At 36.8% G+C, this 10,223-nt stretch overlaps 1 long non-coding RNA gene across 1 annotated transcript; it reads left to right on the top strand.

Moving 5' to 3' along the window:
* The first annotated feature begins 2,949 nt into the window (after nt 1-2,949).
* On the top strand, nt 2,950-9,630 carry LOC131805994 (uncharacterized). The gene is made up of 3 exons (XR_009343922.1): nt 2,950-3,593; nt 5,986-6,232; nt 8,709-9,630. It is a non-coding gene; the product is annotated as an uncharacterized LOC131805994 (long non-coding RNA).
* Nucleotides 9,631-10,223: the final 593 nt, after the last annotated feature.

Genomic DNA, 10,223 nt, shown 5'->3' on the forward strand with positions numbered 1-10,223 from the left:
ATGGGAGAATTCAACATATACGCTATAATTATAATCATAATAATAATTATATATTATTATATTATTCATTATTATAATTATATATTATTATAATTATAATAATTTAATTATGAAAATAATTATAATTATATTAAAGTGCGAAGGACTAAATATGCCGATGCATTTGTATCTTTTAAATCCGGACTTGTATTGCCCATTTGGTGCACAATTAATTTGAAATCGGATAAAGATATATATGGGAGCTATATCCAAATCGGAACCGATTTCAATAAAACTTGGCAAAGATATTTCTGAGCTGCATTTGATATATTTCCCTGAAAATCGTTGTTACGGAGTGCATATAACGGCTGTGGGTAACAAATATAACAAATCGGATGAACATTATATATGGGACCTATAGCTATATCTGAACCGATCTTCACCAAATTTGACATACTAGCTTCTAGACTCAATTCGGTCGTATGTGCCAAATTCCATCCCATTTGGACAAATATCAGACGTTTTGTGCACAATAAAATGTAAATCGCTCGAAGTTTTATATGGGAGCTATATCTGTTATGTGTCCCTCTTAGGCAGCCTGAGATGTCTTGATATCGCCGACCAGCTCTGCCGACTCCCATTGGGGTGAGTCCCATCCCAACATCCGGCTCAGGAACAACAACAATAAACTATGGGAATTCACCAACAAAAGAACAACACTATAATGATGAACATGATACCATCCAAATCCATAACGTCTGTTGACACACGAGCCATTTAGCCGCCCTCCCTACCTTTGATCATCTCTTCCTTTTATTGTCCTGATGACCCCTTTTTCCGCACAATCCCACACCACTTACCTCCCTTTTATTCCCTCCTTAATAACTCTTTAACACATCCTCATTCTTTTTCTTTCTTTAAACATACATTAAGTCATTTTATTATAATTAACATTAAAACTAATATATAAAAAAAACTAACAAAAAAATTGTATTGATAAAATTATAAAAAAAATATAAATTAAACTTTAATAATAAAAATAACTCGTTAAAAGAGTATAGAGCAAAGTAATAATTATTTCTCTTTTTTTAACCTTTTTTATACGAACGGTCTTTTGACCAGATTAGAAAATAACTATAATGTTTTCTTTAGTCCTTTGGACGAACTCTAAACAATATCCAATAAGGATCAAAACACAGAATTACTCTAATAAACAAGCTTTATACTATCGAATATACGACCCACCCTAACGTCACCAAAAAAAAGAGCTCTTTTCTACCTGGACTCAAAGGGGATCCGACGAATAGTTTCAAAACTTGCCTACTAGGAACATAAACTAATAATGTCCAAATAAAAACTCAATAAAACATTTAAGTTGATATACCTAACTCTAACAGTAGATCACATAAATAAATTTCAAATAAACAATAAATACACATAGAGGAATAAATAAAAAAAAACTTAAAAATATGAAAATTGGTTGTCGAAAAAAAAATTAATAAAATTCGTGATGTGTTAATGTGTTGTATGTGTTTGTAATTGTCAATATGTCTTATACTCCAGGGTCACCTCTACGACCATTCAAATCCTGATGAAGTCTAATAATACTTCGTCACATCCGCAACCTTTTAACATTAGTCAGAATAAGAATTCGTTGCGTTGGAATTACTTAAATAGTTAGAGGTTTATATGTAATCCCGGAACACTGTGACGTTAAAAAAAAACAGGTTGGAGACTTCACAGCATAGAATCAAAGTTGGAAATATATTGGGTATTTTCTGGGTGCTGAGCTTTAACTGACGAGTGGAGAGTTAATTCAATGTGTCAGTCCACCCATAGATGGTACTCGGGTGACACTATATCGTTGGGTACAGTTGACTTACCACTTTAAGTACAAATGTCGGTCAGTGGTGTTAATGTGAATATTGCCCACAAGATATCGCTGTCTGTACCCGACTCCGACCTGCCGAATAAAACAAGAATGGTTACGTTGGATATTTTTCTGTCCATTCCTAGCACTTCATTTTCTTACCTTATTTGTTTGTCGGAGTATATTTAAGAAACGGTTTAATTAACCTTTGACACTTAAGGCTTATTCTCTCCTCCCTCCAGTCACCTAATATATCATAATTATTAATGTGTTTGCACATTTCCTTTCTTTTAATTTAAATATTTTTACCTAATTACCAATTACACGTTTATTTTTTTTTCTTTTCACAAAACAAAAGATTTTTTTCACAAATAAAAATGTCAATATATTTCGATTATATGTTAAAAAAAAAGGCTTTTTAGCTCAACACCACTAAATAACTAATCTGTTTTTCCCATCAGTACTACCTTTTATAGGTTCGGGAACAAAAATGGTTCCTTTCCATTACTAGCCATTTTCCTAGCCCTCAAGATTTGTCCCTTTTTTCCTAAAACCAGTCGTCCCCCTCTAGGTTTATCTGCAACAAACCCTTTGCAACATTCTGAAATCCCATTTTCTCCGAACCTTTTAAGAGTAACTTTCACTCTTAAAAACATCCCCTTTTGCCGATAATACAGTATCATTCAATTTTTCTACGCTCTGTTTTGCCGACACGGATCTTTCGTTTGTCCGAACACTTCCTAAAATTTGGAGACTTAGATTCACCATATGACCCAAATGTCAAAATTACTAAGAAGTCAAAATCACGCAAAACACCAACAGCCAACACCAAGCGGTATCGTTCCAGTTTTAATTATTAAAATTTTTATTAATATTTTTTTCTTTCTTTTCAGCTTTTTTCTTGCAGGTATGGCCCCCATGATGAGATGCAGGAAACATTAAATTCTTTCAATAGAAGCAAGTATTCCCCAGCGTTTATTTGGTTTTCCTATGATGGAGAATATTGTTTCCTGTATTTCACATGTTGGGCTTTCGATCGGTGTGGGCAATGGATTGATGGCATGACAATCCAGTTGTCCACCCATATTTTATAAAGGGTGCAACGACAAACCATTACACCCCAACGAATCAAAAAAAAAACAAGCAAAACGGCACCTGGGCATGGCTAAACATACTTGGCACTATGTTTACCCCCTTTTCAGTGCCCAGGTGTCTCCATTATTAACTCCCCCATAAAAGAAAACAAAAAAAAACTTAGTGAACACGGCGGTCACGAGAGGCATTACAGTGGCCTGCCCATCCGGGAGTGTTCATTATAGCTACCGCTGGCTTCCCCAACTCTAGCGCATACTGGAAGCTAGTGGTTTTTCATGGTTGGTGGCCACCATGTAGGCGAAAAGGCCACTTTCTAAGGCCCTTCCACGTAAATTTTTTTTTTGCTGTCGACTTGGGATTTTTCGTTTACAAGGCCCGCAACAAAACTCCAGGGCTGACAAGGCCCGAAGGCAGGACTGGTGTGCGGGCTGTATCGAACTATGTGACGTCCGGGATCAAGCCCAACGTGGGGAACTCTCACACCCTGAGATTAAGCCGGGCTCTGAGTTTACTTTTAATTTAGGGAAGTATTTTTTTTTTTCTATCACATAAGTCCTTACTTGGTGTGTATTTACAGGTCAGTCGACTGGGTAAAAAAAAATTGGAACAGAAATCTGGTCACTCATGCGCGAATAAGTCGGAAGATTACGTAAGTCAAAATATTGATATCTAATTACCAAATAGGGTATTAATAGTGAGGTGCTATGATTATAGGTTGTAAAATCTTATTGGAGGTATAGTTCGGGCGTAGATGCATAATTACGAGGTAGGGTATAAATCATTAAATAATCACTTCTATATGAAAATCAGGTACATTTGGGTATATCACAGACGTAATGTATATTGCACTATAGAGGTAAATATATGAATGGGACAAGTACAACATGTAATTAAGTCAACCTAATTCTAATAATGCACTTGTCTATCACGGAATTTAAATCTATATTGCACTAATACTTTATGTCTTTGACATGGTAAATACCAATGGATTTTCCTTGCATATCCTCGAGTTCATACATGTTTTGTCCAACGGGCTTGACAATTCGGGCTTTAACAAATTTTTTGCAGAATTTTGAATTAATATTTTTCGAAAAGTCGGATAAGACGGTATTTCGCCGGTAGACTTCTTGTCCAGGTCGAAATTTACACACCCTTGCACGTTTATTATATATTTCAGAACTTTTTATGTAAACTCGATGTAAATTTTCTTTTATATTGGCTCTTATGAGTTCTAGCTTACTTGGTCTATCCATATTACTGAGCTCATGGTCGGTTAAGGATTTCAATTTCCTTGCCAAGCTATAATCCTGTCCATTTGAGTACATATGAAAGCCAAACAACGCAAAGAACGGCGTAACCCCAGTCGAAGTGTGTATAGAATTTCTCAATGCACATTCTATTTCGGATAAATACATATCCCAGTCTCTATGATCTTTATCGAGATATGCCCGAATGGCACAAATTACCGACTGGTTCACACGTTCCGATGCGTTGGACTGTGGCGAATATATGGCTGTTTTCATATGATTTATTTGATAAGTTTCCATCAGCTCTTTGAACATTTTGGAGGTAAACTGCGCCCCATTATCGCTGTGGATCACTTCGGGGACACCAAATTTATAAAAAATTTCATCGACAAGGAATTTTATCACGTTGCCGACGGTTGCCTCCCTCATTGCTTTGAGAAAGGTGAATTTAGTGAAGTGATCCACAACGATGAAAATGTATGCATTACCTTTTTTCGATCTTGGGTATTTTCCTAAAAAATCTATATACAGCTTTTGGAACGGCCTATCAGTTACTACCTCCTTTCCTATACTGGGCATCATATGCTGATTGCTAGCTTTGGTTTCCTTACAAACCTGACAGTTCCTTACGTATTCACGCACTTGAACGGTCATTCGAGGCCAATAGAAGAATCGTCTTATACGTTCAAGGGTCTTTATTATCCCGCCATGTGCAGACGTCATAGAATTATGGGCTTTTTTTATTATTTCTGAGGTTATACTTGAGGGAATCCATAACCTCCATGTGAGTTCCTCATTTTCTTCCAAGCTAGGTAGTACCTTTTTAAAAACATACCCATCTTCTACTTTTAAATCTGGTAACTTTTCTTGGTTGTCGGTAACAGTTTTAATGAGATCAAGATATTCTTGACTCTCGAATTCTAGGGTTTCAAAATCTAAGTAGTCATTTTTCGTGATTTCGCTAACATTGGCAACTGGAGCCCTCGACAACATGTCCGCTACAACATTCTCGCTTCCTTTCCGGTGTTCTATATTAAAATTAAATGCCTGCAATTGTAATGACCACCTAGCTAGTCTTCCCGTTAAATCCTTTAAGGACATAAGCCATTTTAAAGAAGCGTGGTCCGTTATTACAGTGAATGGCATCAATTCCACATATGGTCGAAACTTTTTGATAGCCATCACTGCCGCTAGACATTCTTTTTCTGTCACGCTATAATTGCGTTGACAGGAATTTAATTTTTGCGAATAAAACGCTATGGGGTGTTCTTCCCCCTTATTATTTAGTTGATATAGCACAGCCCCAATTCCACATTCCGAAGCATCGCATTGAATGTAGAAATGTTTTGAAAAATCCGCATGGCGAAGGACTGGGGCAGATGTTAAAGCCTTTTTTAATGCTTCAAAAGCTTTTCTAGCTTCCTCCGTGATTTTAAAGTTCTTACTCTTTTTTAGGGTATCGGTAAGTGGAGCGGAGATGGTGGCAAAATCTTTAATGAAACGCCTATACCACCCCGCTGTCCCTAAGAAGCTTCTAACTTCTCTTGCGCTACGTGGTTCTGCGATCTTTTTAATGGCTTTTACCTTGTCTGGGTCCGTCTTTAGTTTTCCATCGCCAATGATAAATCCCAAATACCTCAGTTCGCGGAAACAGAACTGGGATTTCTTAAGCCCTATCGTTAGATTTGCTTTCTTTAAGCACTCTGCTACTTCCCATAATAGACGCAAATGTTCGTCAAAATCACTAGAGATGACCAGCAAGTCGTCTAAATAAATGAAAACGTTTTCTTTCAGGTGTGACGGTATAACTTTGTCCATCAACCTACATAAGCGTTGGGCCGCGTTACAAAGACCGAACGGCATCACCCTAAATTGATATAACGGGCGACCAGGGACTGTAAACGCTGTGTATGCTTTGCTTTCATCATCTAATTCTATCTGCCAAAATGCAAACTTTAAATCAACACTGCTGATGTAGTATGTCTCGTCGATTCTGCTTAAGATGCCCTCAATATTTTGGAGCGGATACGCATCCTTCACGGTGAGTTTATTAAGTTTTCTCGCATCTAAGCAGAAGCGATTCTTTCCTGGTTTCCGTACTATAGTTGTCCGATTGGACCAAGGACTCTCACTTTCTTCTATAACCTTTAAAGTAAGCATTTTGTCTATCTCCTCATATACGATGGATTGAACTGCAGGAGATATTGGGTAATGGCGATCCTTTACAGGTTCGGCGCCGTCTATCAACTTAATGGAATGTTTGTCCAAGGAAGTTTTGCCCAATCCTTTTTCCTCGAATGTATCAAAATTCTTCAGGACTTTATCTAGTCTTTCCTGTTGCTGTGGTGTTAACTCATGGGGGTTTAATTTATAATTCTCCCCGTTAACCATGTCATTTTGAATTTGTTCTACCTTCAGTTCATCCACTCTAATTACCTCAGGGGCAACGTGGAATAATTTCCAAAAATCAACCCCTAAATATATCTCTTGTTCCAAGTCAGGGCATAGATATAATTCAATATCCTTTTCAAGCTCGTTATATTTGATTTTTAGTTTTACTTTACCGATTATTCGGTGCCGATTTCCAGCCGCAGTCTTTACATTTGAAAATATGGGTGCTACTTCTTTGCCTAATTCTTGTATAATTTCCCTACAGCCTTTTCCCATTAAACTTACTGAGGCCCCTGAGTCTAGCAACCCTTTTAATCGGATTCCTTCGATTTCAACATCTGCAAAAGGTCTCGGATCATTTCTATTACTGCTTCGGTTTATGACTTCGACAATTATTTTAAAATTTCTTCTTTTATCTCTAAATTTTTGACGAACTTTAGGAATTTTTTTACAGTATTTTGGATAATCAAATTCTCCGAAGATTCTATCCCTAACTTCATCATAATTTTTCCGACGCTCATCAAGCGGAATTTGATGTCTTCTTTGGGCGTAGGATTTTGCGTTATGACATTCATTATTGTGCTGGAGTTTAATGTTTGGAGAGATTACTTTCCGGGGTTGTAATTCGGACGCGAGCCCCCTTCCATCTCTACGCCCTTCTTGTAGTTTCCCTGCTGACAAATACCACACTTTGGTGTTGTAGTTCCAGGATTGCCACATTTGTAGCAAAAAAGGGTTCTCGTGGTCTCTTCACATTCACGAAAACCATGTCCAGTTTTTCTACAATTCCAGCAAGTCAGCTGCGGTTTTAATCGCCTATCATTTTGGACAGCGGACACTTCAATTTCTTCATCTGCGTATGATTGTTCTGTCACTAAGTCCATTTCCTCGTGAAGTTCACTAACTTGCCTAATTGGACGAGATGTTGTAAAGGCTGGTTTATTTTCTCGCCTCAAGAAGTTTTTTTCAGCCTCGTTGCACTCGATTCGGAGTTGCTCAACAGAGGTGACCTGTATTGGATAGACAATTCTCCCGATATTTTCTTTTATATTCTTTTTCATTATCTTGATCATATCAAATTCTGAAATTGGTTGAACCAATTTTGTTCTGATTTGACCCATTGTGTGGAAGAAGCTATCTACCGACTCATTAGCGTGTTGCTTTCTTTGGGCTAGGTCAGTGAGAATCTCAAAATTAGAGCGAGACGATTGATACTGACTCAATAGACTGTACTTTAGTTCCTCCCAGTCATGAAATTGATGGGTCTTTTGAAAGAGCCAATACCACGACTCTGCTCTACCGGAAACCAATAGTGGGAAATCCCTAATTATCTCAGTCCAGGGTATTTTATACTGCTTTTGGTAATACTCAAGTCTGTAAACAAAATCTTCTACACCCAGACCATTTGAGCTACCATCAAAATTTAGTCCCAGTTTATTTATACGAACGATATTCATTCCCTTGGTTGGTTCAATGGGCAGTGGTCTACCCGGATAAGTACTTATTGGGGGTAAACTATTATTGGAAGTTGTTGGGGCGTCGCTGTTTGGAACGGTATTGCTATGAGAACGATTAGGAATATCGTTGTTTCGGGCTGAAACATTTTGAGCTATATTGGTGTTTGAATTTAGAGCTATTGGCACATTCGCAAGAGGTTGTGTAGGCTGGACCGTATTTTGAACGATCTTCTGCATATTAATCGATAATTCGCTTAATGCCTTTTTAATTTCGTTCATTTCAGATTGGACAGACTGAACTGAATTCTCTAAAGCCTTTATTTGGTCTGCATTCTGCACATTTCTATTTTGCTCTAAGGCACTTTGCAAGAACACAGGTCCTAGGGAATTCATGATGGGGGTTCGGCTATTTATCGTCTCTGAAAAATCATGGACGTTACTGCCACCTGTAGGTGTTTCTTCAGACATTTCTGTTAAGTCACTGGCTACCTTTGTTTTCTTTCCTTCTGAATTATCTATAGTTCTATTTAAATCAAATAACAGTGGTCTATCTCTCTTTTTAGCTTTTACTTTGGACCTAGTCCCTGTACTCATTACAACTTTTTATCAACGCAAAAAATACAATTTAAACACAATTCTAATTATAAATATTTTTATCTGTCTTTACAGGAGGTTTTTTTCGGAGAGGAGTGGTGTGTGCGGTTGCAGGCTATTATGGCCTTTATGGAACTGATGGATCAATCAAACCTTAACACAAAATTAAAATAAAAAAACAACAATTTAATACGTGCACTATAACGCCTCCCACCGAAGACGTTACAGCTTTCCCAGATCATCTAAACGGATACATCTGTCCTCTGGTTAAATCCAGAGCGGATACCCTGTTAATGAATCTGTGTCACTTTTAAATTTCAAACGGATACTATTCTCTACCATCTATCCAAGATAATTTGTGCGAAACCGCTTAACCTTCTGATCGGCGGGTCACAAACTATCTTGGTCTGTATTTTTCATCACATACTTTCCATGTAAAACACGGGCTCCAAACGTTTTTGTACATCAAGTTCTGGCACCTGTCCAGAATGGCTACAAAAACCCTTTGAATTCGTCGTTCCAAACGCAAAGTAGTAATGTTGGTCTATTTTCTTTTACTTCTAGTGGTCTATTTCCAAGTGTCTCGATGGAATACACTTCCTAACTTCTACAAACCCTATGGTTTCTTTGGTTTGGGCGCCATATTGTTATGTGTCCCTCTTAGGCAGCCTGAGATGTCTTGATATCGCCGACCAGCTCTGCCGACTCCCATTGGGGTGAGTCCCATCCCAACATCCGGCTCAGGAACAACAACAATAAACTATGGGAATTCACCAACAAAAGAACAACACTATAATGATGAACATGATACCATCCAAATCCATAACGTCTGTTGACACACGAGCCATTTAGCCGCCCTCCCTACCTTTGATCATCTCTTCCTTTTATTGTCCTGATGACCCCTTTTTCCGCACAATCCCACACCACTTACCTCCCTTTTATTCCCTCCTTAATAACTCTTTAACACATCCTCATTCTTTTTCTTTCTTTAAACATACATTAAGTCATTTTATTATAATTAACATTAAAACTAATATATAAAAAAAAAACTAACAAAAAAATTGTATTGATAAAATTATAAAAAAAAATATAAATTAAACTTTAATAATAAAAATAACTCGTTAAAAGAGTATAGAGCAAAGTAATAATTATTTCTCTTTTTTTAACCTTTTTTATACGAACGGTCTTTTGACCAGATTAGAAAATAACTATAATGTTTTCTTTAGTCCTTTGGACGAACTCTAAACAATATCCAATAAGGATCAAAACACAGAATTACTCTAATAAACAAGCTTTATACTATCGAATATACGACCCACCCTAACGTCACCAAAAAAAAAAGAGCTCTTTTCTACCTGGACTCAAAGGGGATCCGACGAATAGTTTCAAAACTTGCCTACTAGGAACATAAACTAATAATGTCCAAATAAAAACTCAATAAAACATTTAAGTTGATATACCTAACTCTAACAGTAGATCACATAAATAAATTTCAAATAAACAATAAATACACATAGAGGAATAAATAAAAAAAAACTTTAAAATATGAAAATTGGTTGTCGAAAAAAAAATTAATAAAATTCGTGATGT

The sequence above is a fragment of the Musca domestica genome, unplaced genomic scaffold, assembly GCF_030504385.1.
Source record: "Musca domestica strain aabys unplaced genomic scaffold, Musca_domestica.polishedcontigs.V.1.1 69, whole genome shotgun sequence".
Classification (NCBI taxonomy): domain Eukaryota; kingdom Metazoa; phylum Arthropoda; class Insecta; order Diptera; family Muscidae; genus Musca; species Musca domestica.